The sequence below is a fragment of the Ranitomeya imitator genome, chromosome 3, assembly GCF_032444005.1.
Source record: "Ranitomeya imitator isolate aRanImi1 chromosome 3, aRanImi1.pri, whole genome shotgun sequence".
Classification (NCBI taxonomy): Eukaryota; Metazoa; Chordata; class Amphibia; order Anura; family Dendrobatidae; genus Ranitomeya; species Ranitomeya imitator.
This window is the reverse complement of record NC_091284.1, coordinates 28,379,116-28,391,934: the sequence shown is the minus strand read 5'-3', so window position 1 is coordinate 28,391,934 and position 12,819 is coordinate 28,379,116.

The following is a 12,819-nucleotide window of genomic DNA, read 5'->3' as shown; positions in this document are numbered from 1 at the left end:
TAACTTACCATCTTGGCAATAATCCTTCAAGGAAGGGTACTGGGTGCTCTGATTACATCAGTAATATCCATTTGCTGGCACTGTAAATGGGGTCCTATACTGACACTCCCACGGGCAATTTGTTGGCTTTACAAATGTTGGTATTCTGAGGACAATAATTTGTATCGGGCACTTTTTCTACATTATTTGGAGCTCTGCGCTGACACTATCACTAGAAAGAAGTTTGATGATGCTGAAAATGGCAAGAGAACTACAATAACAGAGGAATAGAGGCTTCATATTTTATTCATTGCCTTGCCCTCTAACTATTATGAGACGACTCTGCTAATATTGTTCCAGTCTACACGGCAAAGCTGTAATTTGTGTGAAAACTAAAATATTTCAGATTTTTTTAATATATGGATAGTAATGGAAAAAAGCGCTATCAGCTGGCAAAGTGTTTATGTACCGTAAGTGGGGAAGTCTACTGACAGCTTAAGAGGAAGTGGAGAAGAGCAATTTCAATAACAGAAATATAACAAATAGCCATTAGTTATGCAATCCTCGGCTTTGCATGTGTAGCTTTACCAACGAATACAGTATACATCACAATTCTCAGTAAGAGCCAATGACACTTCCACGTGGGCGTCTTGTTGTGTTGAAGTGCCGGAGAGCTATCAGCCTTATCTTTCAAAACTTTCACTTGCCGCCCACTGCTCATATTAAATTTCCTTTGATGTGGAAGGGCAAGGAAAGTGCAAGAATTTAGGTTACGTCTTCATCTGTAGAACCAATGTAAGATGTGTTATTCCAGTAGATTTGCATCAAGAACTTAAACTCACCAGACACTGTAGATAACTCTTGGTCAAGTGTTCATTCGGGTGGCATTGCTTGGCACATTTGTACATGGGTGAGTTGTAAGGAGTATCTAGGAGAGGAGGTTGACTTTTCTCCCAAAGGAAAAATGTACTGTTCCCTTTATAAAAAAAAATTTCAATTGAAACACACAGGATTACACTTGACTGAATCCCTCTTTTCTCCTATATCAGAGAATGAGGACTTGTATTAGATATCTGGTCGGTCTGGCTAAAATCATCGGGTTCCGCCAATTTACATCTAAATTGTACCTTTAGAAGAAAAGATGCTCCATAGCCTTCGTCCCCACCACCTCCATCATTGCCTTCTACCCCACCACCCCCCATGATTGCCCTTTCCACCACTTCCATCATTGCCTTCTCCCCCACCACCCCATCATTGCCTTCTCCTCCACCATCCCCATCATCGCTCTTTCCACCACCTCTATGATTGTTTTCTCTCCCACCACCCACATCATTGCCCATTCCACCACAACCATCATTGCCTCCTGCCCCACCACTCCCATCGTCCTTTCCACCACCACCATAATTTCCTTTCCCCCCACCACCCCATCATTGCTTTCTCCCCCACCACTTCCATCATTGCCCTCTCATCTCCTCCATCATTGTCTCCTCCCCTACCACCCCATCATTGCCCTTTCCACCACCTCTATCATTGTTTTCTCCCCACCATCCCCATCATTGCCCTTTCCACCACCTCCATCATTGCCTCCTCCCCCACCACCCGATCATTGCCCTTTCCACCACCTCCATCATTGCATCCTCCCCACACCCCATCATTGCCCTTTCCACCACCTCCATCATTGCCTCCTCCCCCACCACCCCCATCGTCCTTTCCATCACCCACATCATTGCCCTCTCCACCACCTACACACTCACCTCACACACACATACACACACATACACACACACACACAGCACCACTCACCTCTCTGTCCGTTCCCCAGCAGCATCTTTTTTCACTGCCAGCGTCCTCTCTGGCACTGCCACGCGTGGAATGATGATGTCATCCAGCTGCACTGCTGTGTCAGACAGGAAGCGCAGGCAGGAAGCAGGAAAGATCCCTGCAGCTCCACTCCGCTGACATTTTCTCCTGTAGGCAGCGGAGCTGCAGGCATTGGAGCCTTGGGGTCGAATAAACAGGCCAGATTGCACTCAGTGTTAGCCGCCTGCAGGGGCCCCCCTCCACGTCCGGGCCCCGATGCAGCCGCACCGGCTTTACATGCAGTATGTTAGCCGCAGCTTGCAGCTAACACTGCCAGCTATTACAGTGAAATGAATATTCACCCCTCTATATGTCCATGGGGGCATGGGGAAGAGTGAATATTCATTTGTCTTTAGCAGCGGGGACAGGCTTCTGCCTCCTGACTCCTGCTGCTGCTCTGCTGGCTATTAGCGACACGTCGCAGGCTCTTCATGCATGTGTTGTGACTGTCACACAGCCGCGACACATGCAGCTGCGGCACTGAACAGTTGATCAGCAGGAGGGATCCTGGAATCCGGGTTCCCATGGCAGCTTGCTCGATAAGCCTATAGCTTGGCGAATAAGGAGGGAGCCGAAGATATTCGTTGAGCTCTACTGTTCACCACCAAATTCAGCACATGTGCCAGGCAAGGAATGTGCGTCAAACCGGCTAGATCCAGAGCTGCAATGAGATTTTGCCCATTATTGCACACCACCGGACTTGAGGTTTATCGGCACCAACCACAGATCTGTCTGTTACTTGATCCCCGTGTGGGATTTGTCCCACAATCAAATGATTTTCAATATTGCCTGTTGTAGCTTCTCAATTGCTGTGCTGAAGTTGGTGGTGTAGGTGTTACGTTGACGGAATGAGGAGGCGGATCCACAGCTCCTGCACGGTGTGGCATCAATGACACATGTCATACCCTACATGACTGTGGCGGTCTAGTCAGTGCTAGAAAATACAAAGACCAGAGGGAGCGAGCAAGGAGCTGAGGTGGCAGCAAAGATGAGGTTGTTGGCCTAGGACCTACAACAGTTGCGTATAATCTTTTATTATTGTTTTACCCGTTCCTTCTCCTCTATTTACTGCACTTTGGTGTTTTGAAAAGACCTGAGAGCATAACAAGCGTCTTTTTTTAAGAACGGTACAATTTGGATTCGGACCCAATTTATTTAGACCAAATCAAACCTGATGGCCGAATTGAGAAAATATGGTCAAAACAAATTTCAGGAGATTTACTCTACAGTGGAGCAACCTCCTCGTTTCTCCACCTCCTCGTTTCTCCACCTCCTCGTTTCTCCACCTACATACGTATGTAGCGTAGACTTATTCAAGAATTATTTACACAGAGCATACGTGTGAATGAGAACAAATGGGAAAGGCCAAAGAGATTATTAAATGACTCCAAATATGAAAAACATTCGGGGAAAAACTGAAGTTTACACATAGATGGAACTTTAAGAACCGCACAGACTTCCTGTTACCTGAGCTCAATGCAAATATCAAAGACTCGGTACAGCACCACCCAGGATGGTACCAGACCACATCAATGTGAGTTATGAATTCATATTCTTCACCCACAATTACACCAGGCTATATTTCTCTGAATACGTCCCACTCTCGTGTCATCGGGTCCTAAACAATATGCAGTCAAAATTATTCACCCCCTCCCCCCACCATTATAAATTTGATTTCTTAGCAAAATGTACATGGAGCGCCCCCACGTAAGGGAAATGGGGTACGCGGTATCGGGTCCTTCGGTTCCTCAGCGGGGATGTCACGGTGGCCCGACCTGGCCCGTGGCCCTGTGAGGGGCGTCCAATAAAAGGTAGAGTTCGTATAGAATGGTAGTATTCAGGACTCCTTCTGGTTTTGTTCTCCTTGTGCTATGACTTAGTTTCTCACTCCTTAGAATACAATTCTCTTCGTGTCCTTTCTTAGGATGCTGCCGCACGTGGGGCAGGCGCAGCTCCGTGTCTTTCTGTCTTTATAGACTTCTGTCAGGATCCCACCCCTGACAGGGACCCTCTGTCTGCAGCTCCGATGTTCCTCCTTTTCCCTCTGTCTGCCTGACAGGTGTTGTCTGGGCAAAGCCCAGTCAGCTTCTCTCTCACTTTCTATCCAATCCACCAGTTTTACCCCAATGTGAGGAGTGCCCTAGTAGATAGGAGCAAGGCTCCCCCTGGTGGACTGGAGTGGGAAGTGTGTTGTGTGTTTTGTGATACCTGGTAAGGTGAACTCCTTTGGTGCCATCAGACGTAACATCACTCCCCTGGGTGGAAGAATAATATTGCTGCAACGACCAGGACTCTGGGGCGCTGCACTACCCCCCCTCCCCCCACCCCGGTAAATCCAGCACTCCCGGGCTGGGAAAAGAACACAACAATTACAGGTTAGCAAAAGACATGCAAAATTTTTGAAATGCTATAAAACAAATTAACTTAACAGTGCTTCCCTTTATGGGAGGTGAGAACACTTGAACGTTACAAACAAGAACATATTTACATTGTGCATTTGACTTTCAAAGGAAAATAGAAAACAATTACTATCTAACTTATGAAACACAATTACCCATACAGGTATTCTATCTACTAAGTGCAATTACCCTCTAAGGGTATACTATCATTAACCCTTAAAGTGCAAATCAACATTTTCTTTATTCTTCTTTCACTTCCACATATGCAGGACTATCTGTCTACCCCCACGGGCCTACTGCATTTTTCTTCCCGAAACCTCAATTTTATTTAAAGTACATCATTAAACATTCTATCACTTCCTAACTTTCTAGCTACATATTATCAGCTATGTAAACATTATTGCTATCTAACTACTTAAGGCAACATTATCAAGGTGCAACAAGTAAACATTCCCTTTAAAAGGGAACTCAAGTCTTCTCTGAGGTAGTGCAAACAATCAACAAGTCAGTTATCAGCTTTAAAACGGCAAATTTTCACGATGTCCTCAGGAACAGTTTCTTCGCAAAGTCTTCTTGTAAAACCAGTAGAGAGCACCCTTAAGAAGGTGCAAACTATATACAGGAACAGCTTGTGACCATGCTCAGTTCATGATTCCGCAGTTCTTTAAAGGCAATGGTAACTTGTGTAAAACTTGAAACAATAGGGATCCCGAGTAAAGGGATCCCTTTAAGGATTAACCCTAGATGGGTTTTAAAGCAGCAAAGAAAGAACAGTGAACTACTTACAGTTGTCAGGGTTTCGAAGTTTACTTCTGCAACTCAGGGGGTAGCACCGGTGGGGGCAGTCCTGTTGGATATCGGCTGCCACTGGGTACTACGTAGAGTGCGTCTGCACTCCAGATAGGGGTCTGTGTACTCACAGTTCTCCTTGCCACTGAGGTCTGAGTGCATTTTGAGCACATGGTGACCGGTGCAGGGGTCACCTGTTTGGCTGTAGAGTTGTAAGGCGATGATACAGTGATCTCTGACTTGTATTTATAAACATGGAGGGCATACCACCCCTTGTCTCCCCAATGACGGGTGTACCTTACACGGTCACCTGGGTACAAATCCCGGCCTGGGTGTCCCTCGATGAGGTGCGCCTCCACATCCCACCGATTCACAAAGACTTCATGGTCACACTCCTTTATGAAGCCCCAACCCCCTTGCTTATGGAAGGTTACTACGGTCCCATAATGCTGTGTGCCCCAGTCCTCCTCAGCCATCTGTCTAGCCCTAGCTTTGGCCTGCAGGTCTCTCTCGTGTTCGGCCTGACGTCGGAGCTCCTTCTTCCTGGCCCACTCCTTCTCCTGCTGGCGCAGCTGCTGAAGATAGTCCTGCTGGGAGACAACCTCAATACTTTCTCCCTCCGGCTGAGCCTCCCCTGGGAACCCGATCAGATCGGTGGTAGTATGGGTCCACTTGAACGTCATCCATTCTCCCTGGACATTCACCATCTGCTTGGTGGGCTGCAGCGGGATGTCAGAGGTCTTTAAAGTCTCCCAGGGCCTCTCCCAGGTTAGACGGTTACACACCCAGCCGGATGGTCGCGGTGGGGGGAATCTACATCTACCAGCAGGGACTCCTCGGCTACCGGAGCAGGGTCGGTGTCGTTACCTGCCTCCGCGGCATCTCCGGTGCAGGTCTCCTCTGCTGCAGGCTGAAGTTCAGACGGCGGGCTGCTTTGCCACTCCTCGCTGACGGGGGCCGCGCGTTGGTACAGACTCCGGAGCTGGTGACATTGCTCCTCTCCCATTGGCTGGGTCGGGTGCGGGTTTCCTCCACCTCTTCCGGGTGACCTCCGCTCGCCATGCTGCCAGCCTGGTTCTGCCTCGTGGCGTCCAGCGATTCTTGCTCCTCCTCTGGAGGGCGGTTCCTTCTTCGTCCTCCACCATCCCAGACCAGGAGGCGGACCTTTCTTGTTAATGGGCATATCTCTCAAACATAGTAGTATCTGTGAGGGGCTGGCTCCACTTTCGCGCCATTCTTCCAGGCTACGCCCACGATAACACGCCCCACTCTTCCTGCACGCCACATGGCGTTGTAATGGCGGCGGTTTTGGCGGGAATTTTTGGCAGTAAATGGCAATACACAGTTCTTAAGCAAATCACAGTTCAAATACGATTCTGGCACACATGACCCGATTTTTCAGGCTTAAGTAGATCCTGTTCGTGACGCCAAGATTTGAAGCGCCCCCACGTAAGGGCAATGGGGTACTCGGTACTGGGTCCTTCGGTTCCTCAGTGGGGATGTCACGGTGGCCCGACCCGGCCCGTGGCCCTATGAGGGGCGTCCAATAAAAGGCAGAGTTCGTATAGAATGGTAGTATTCGTGACGCCACCTGTGGTATTCAGTCAGACTGACCGATGCTGCTCAGGGGTCCGCTGGGGTGATGTGATGGCAGCTAGATGGTGTACCTTCCCACAGGTGAAGTGTTTCCCTAGGGCTTCCCAGAAGTGTAGATGGTGATGGTGGATGATGTAAGGCGCGGTGAATAACAAGGACACAATGGGTGCAGTCTCTTTACCTTTACTGAAGGCTTCAGCATCCACAGTCCAGAGTGCCGGATGACAGGGTAGGCAGAGTTCGGCCGGTCTGATGACAATTCCAGAGTCCCCTTATCCAGGTGGAAATCAGTAGCCTTCCTATAGCGCTCGTGCGTTGTAGTACCTCCCTGCTGAGCAACTCGGTAAGGTCCTCACAACTTTTATAGATGTTATGTCTTCCTCTCTGTCCCCCAGATGGTATGGATAGGACAAACCCGTATGACGGGGTGGCCTGAGGCTTTTTACAGGAACTGTAGAGACGCCCCGGCCTCCACAATTTGCCACCTGTGTCTTCTTAGGTATTAAGGTCGGGCAGCTAACTTGGAATTGACTGTTCTGCCAGTCTCTGAAGTAAAGCATAGAGTCTATTACTCCCTCGGTGTTCTGGCCACCGGTCCGCGCTCCAGAAGGAGGCAGCCTCTCCCAGGACAGGACTCCTACTGGTTTTGTTCTCCTTCTGCTATGACTTCATTTCTCACTCCCTACAATACAATTCTCTTTGTGTCCTTTCTTAGGATGCTGCCGCACATGGGGCAGGCGCAGCTCCGTGTTTTTCTGTCTTGCTAGACCTCTGTCAGGATCCCACCCCTGACAGGGACCCTCTGTCTGCAGCTTCGATGTTCCTCCTTTTCCCTCTGTCTGCCTGACAGGTGTTGTCTGGGCAAAGCCCAGTCAGCTTCTCTCTCACTTCCTATCCAACCCACCAGTTTTACCCTAATGTGAGGAGTGCCCTAGTAGATAGGAGCAAGGCTCCCCCTGGTGGACTGGAGTGGGAAGTGTGTTGTGTGTTTTGTGATACTTTGTAAGGTGAACTCCTTTGGTGCCATCAGACGTAACATCACTCCCCCTGGTGGAAGAATAACATTACTGCAACGACCCGGACTCTGGGGCACTGCATACACATTTTCAACTCAATACAACTAATATAACAAGCGGTTTCTCCAAATTCACTGCAAAACGTCACTTTTACTGACTCCTGCAGTCTCAGAATTATTCAACCCCCTAAATCAGGGGTGTCAAACTGCATTCCTCAAGGGCTGCAAACAGGTCATGTTTTCAGGATTTCCTTGTACTGCACAGGTGATAATTTAATCACCTACACACATAAACATAATGATTGCAGCACCTTGTGCAAAGCTAAGGAAAACTTGAAAACCCGCATGGTTTGCAGCCCTCGAGGAATGCAGTTTGACACCCCTGCCCTAAATAGAGTCCTTCACCGGAGCGCACATTTGGAAATCAGATTTCATATCTTGTTGCATCAGGTGCGTCAAATACCCGGACTGGCTAGGGCGTTTGTGGAATTTGCCATTTGATTGGATGTTAGCAAGAGGGTGATCCAAAAAGTAAAGAGAAGAGATCGACGTCTTGCACAAACAAGAAAGGGGATAAAAAGAAAGGCATTCAGTTATGTGGATATGAAACATGTATGTTTTTTTCCTTAATTTAAGTGGTGAAAAAAATTTAGACATTTCTAAAAACATTTTGATTGCGTTGACATTTTCAAAGACCCATAATGTTTTCAATTTTTAATGGGGATGGGTGATGGCTTGTTTTTTGCACCCTGAGCTGACGTTTTTATTGATACTATTTTGGCATAGATATAATATTTTGATTGCCTCTTATTGCAATTTATTGCAGTGTTGTGGCGACTGAAAAAAATGTAATTCTGGCGTGTAGATTTGTTTTTCATGACGAGGTTTACCGATCAGATTAATTTATTTTTTATGTTGATGGATCCGACTTTTACGAAGAGTAAAGTTGCAAAATATGTGTATTTTTTATTTTTTCTTTAAAATAGAGGCGACTTGAAATTTTAGATTTTTTAAAACTTTTCAATGTATTTGTTAGTTCCCTTAGGGGACTTGAACCTGGGGATCATCACTTGGGAATGCCATACTAATGATGTATATAGCAAAAATCATGGTCTCCTATGACTGCCAGCTACTGCACGGCTTTCACAGGATTACCATCATGGGCAGGGGTGTCAAACTGCATTCCTCGAGGGCTGCAAACAGGTCATGTTTTCAGGATTTCCTTGTACTGCACAGGTGATAATTTAATCACCTACACACATCATGATTCCAGCACCTTGTGCAATGCTAAGGAAATCTTGAAAACACGCATGGTTTGCGGCCCTCGAGGAATGCAGTTTGACACCCCTGATCATGGGGATCTTCAGGAAACCCCTGGCCATCATGGTAACTAATCGTCACCTGCAATCAAGTTTTTCTTTTTTATTATGTTTGCAAAAATTTCTACATTTCTGTTTTTTTTCAGTCAAGATGGGGTGCAGAGTGCACATTAATGAGATAAAATTAACTTTTTTGAATTTACTAAATGGCTGCAATGAAACAAAGAGTGAAACATTTAAAGGGGTCTGAATACTTTCCGCACCCTCTGAATTTATGGTTGAGTTCTAGGTTTTCTTTCAATTGGCATCATGCCTTTGTATTACCCCAAACATATAGTAATTACAATTTTTTGCCTTTTCTGGGTGATTATCACTTACGTCCTTAGGCTGCAAAGCAAAACTAGGGCGATGTTTAGAAATTTTGCTCTGAGGATTAACGTCAAAAACACCCCCAGCCTTGAACCTGTTAATAATGTATGTGCATGTGTTCTGCCTGGATGTGAGCGTCATGTCCTCGGGTGTGCTAAATGGACCCTACTCCAATAGCAAAAATTGTTCAGTCTTTGATTTTTGGCTGAGCAATTCTCGATCTGTCTAGATAAAACGCTGAGCATCGAGATCACATCATTGTAATGACTCGTTTATATGTGTTCCGCAGGTAACGGCGGAAGTGCGCCATCGTGTGGCCATCCTTTGCAGTCCAATCCTCGTGCTTCCTGCAAAACGTCAGTCTGTCTTTGATGTTTTTCTTGGAGAAAAGTGGCTTCTTTGCTGTCCTTCTTGACGCCAGGCCAATCACCAGCTGTGAAGCTCACAACTAAGCTTCCGTGCAGGTGCAGACGAGCCTATTTTTGGTCCCATCACACTAGTACCAATGTTATTCTATGGGGCAGTGCGCGTGAAATTTTCAGACTCTGTCCGAGGAAAATCAAAGCATGCCACAATTTCCATCCGATCGGATCACACTCGGCCATGCAAGCCAATGAGTCCGTGGAAATCATCGGGCTGCACTCGGATGACATCCGAGTGCAGTCCGATTTTTCACGCACTGACAAAATGGAGACGATGGAGAGAAATTGTTTCCATCTCCTCATCCCCCCCCAAAAAAAAATCAGATCACACTATGATAAGAGCATCAGTTGCATAATCGCCCCAATACTCTCAGATGAGTGAATACATGGTCGTCTGCACCTGCCCATATAAGAGACTCCAATTTTCACAACATACTGAAAAATTGTTATATTGCAATATCGTATAAGAGATTAGACAATCTCAGCTTCAAAAGAGCTGAGAGAGCAAAAAAAATTTTTTTTAAAAAGTAAAAAATAAATAAAAATTAAAATCACTCCCCTTTTTTCTCCCAATAAAAACAAATAACTAATAAAAAAAGTACATATATGTATATTTGCTATTGCCGTGTCAGTAAAAGTCAAGTCTAGCAAAATATAAAATTAAATTATCCATACAGTAAACACCGTAAGGAGAAAATAATAATAATAATAATAATAATAATAATAATAATAATAATAATGCCAGAATAGTACCGTGTTTTGTTTGCCACTACAGTTCCAGAAAAAATGCAATAAAAATGATCACAATGTCGTATGTGCGCCAAATTGGTAGTATTAATAAAAAAAAATGTCAGAAAAATAAAAATGTTACAAGTTTTGGAATATGGTGTGACAAAACAATTTTTTTTACAGACTTTTATATTATAATTTCACTTTTATCCTAAAATATCAAGTTACCAGATCACTATGACGGCACAATGATAAAAATGCTCTAAAAAAAAACAAAATGAAAAATCCCAAGTAACATAATTAGCTTATTGATGCTGAAAATGCTGCAGAAAATCTGCAACATCAAAAACTCAGCAAATACTCATCGTGGTAACGGAGTGAAAAGTTTTTATCTGAAAAAAAAATGTACCCGGGGACTTTTATTTTGGTTGAAGTCACTAGAAATAATATTATTTACTGTAAAAAAAAAAAATCTCACAAATAAAAGCCTTATGATGAAGATTTAGTCATGGTGATATTTGATTTTTTTTTTTTACCTTGTGAGTCATGAAAGAAAAAAAATTCATTTTGTCATATACGGTAAATGACTGCATCGCATATCACTACCACTAGGTGGCAGTGGGGTAGAGTCACATTAACCCCTTCCTATTATTTGCCCTACAATTATGGCGCTGGAACCAAAGTGATCAGTGACGGGTTCCAAAACAGTAAAAACAGGATATCTGCCAGGACGGCCGCCCGCGAGAGGACGGCACCTGCTCTATCTGCATCCTCTGCTGTTGTGGTCGAAGATCTGCTGCCATTAACCCTTCTGATGCTGCGTGGCATGTGGGTGATCCAAGCAAAGGGAGGAGACTCAGTCACCAGCTCAATATTAGAGATGAGCAAATTGATTAATCACAAATAGAATTTATTACGAATTTCCAGAACCATTTTTGTGATTTGACTCATGCAAGTCCCGGCAAAATTGTAGCCAGCCGGATGTCACTTTTCTTTATTCTGAAGGTAGGGAAGGGATTAAAAACAACCCCCAAAATACTGTCATACTCACCTTGGCTTGTCCCATATATTTTCACCACTTTCAGGGCTTTTGGAGCAGACATTCTTCAATAAACCCCCAGAGGTCACATAGGGCGAAACGCGTCATTGAATTTTGCTGAAAATTACGCAAATCAAATCACACAAAAAATTGCATTAATTTTTGAGTAAATTTGTACTGCATTTGATTTGTTCGCTCATCTCTAATATTTAACCCTTCGTTTTAGACATATACTGTAGATCAGGGGTCCCCAACTCCAGTCCTCAAGGCCCACCAACAGGTCATGTTTTCAGGATTTCCTTTGCATTGCACAGGTGATGCAATTATTACCTGGGCAAGACTAAGGAAATCCTGATAACATGACCTGTTGGTGGGCCTTGAGGACTGGAGTTGGGGACCCCTGCTGTAGATGCCACAGAGCTGTTGACCGCAGCGTCTAAAGGGTTGATTAATACACGATTTTCAATCATAAGCCGTGATGCAGGAAAGCCGCTACCCCATCAGCCATCCTTACACTGGTGATAGTAATGACACAAATCATCACCTACTTTCACATTTTTTAATGCTAATTTACCCTAAATGTCAAAAACTCGGATCAAGCTGCTTGAAAAATACAAATTTTTAGATTTTTTTTTTCATTTTGGCAGTTTTAGATATCTATTTTTAATACTGCACATATTTTTGCAAACATATTTTTTGCATTTTTATTCTGCTTATTTTTGTATAATTTATGCACATATTTTATGCTTCCTTTTAGTTTTAGTTTTTAGTTCTATTTTTTATAGAACACATTTGCAAGCAAGATGTACCAAAATTTTAAAGATCGAGCACCGTGGACTGAGCCATGTTCACGTAAAATTACGAGTTATTTTTATGTATTTTTTTAAAAATCTTTTATTTTTTCCAATTTTTTTTTATTTTTCTATGCTACATTTTTTTTGCTGTTAAGTGCACCCATAGGAGTGGAAATCTAGGACACTGCTGTCTGTTGTGGTAACATGACTTCTTCCTTGTGTTCTCATGCTCTCAACATTTCCCGTGTCAATTATTAGAAGAGGCTGACAGTTCCCGCGTCGCTGCTGGGTTACTGAGGAGCACCGGACACAGGGTCTCAGACTCAATTACGAAAGTATTTTAAAAGTTACGTCTTGAGACAATGGAAAGTCTAAAATGTAACTAAAGTTTTATTTTTTGTTTAATGTTTTGCTCGGATCGGAAAATTATGAAACTTTGCAAATCACTTTATTAGGGGATTTGTCTTCATTCCTGTAAAGAAAATTGCATGTACAGCCTGTGGCTTCCA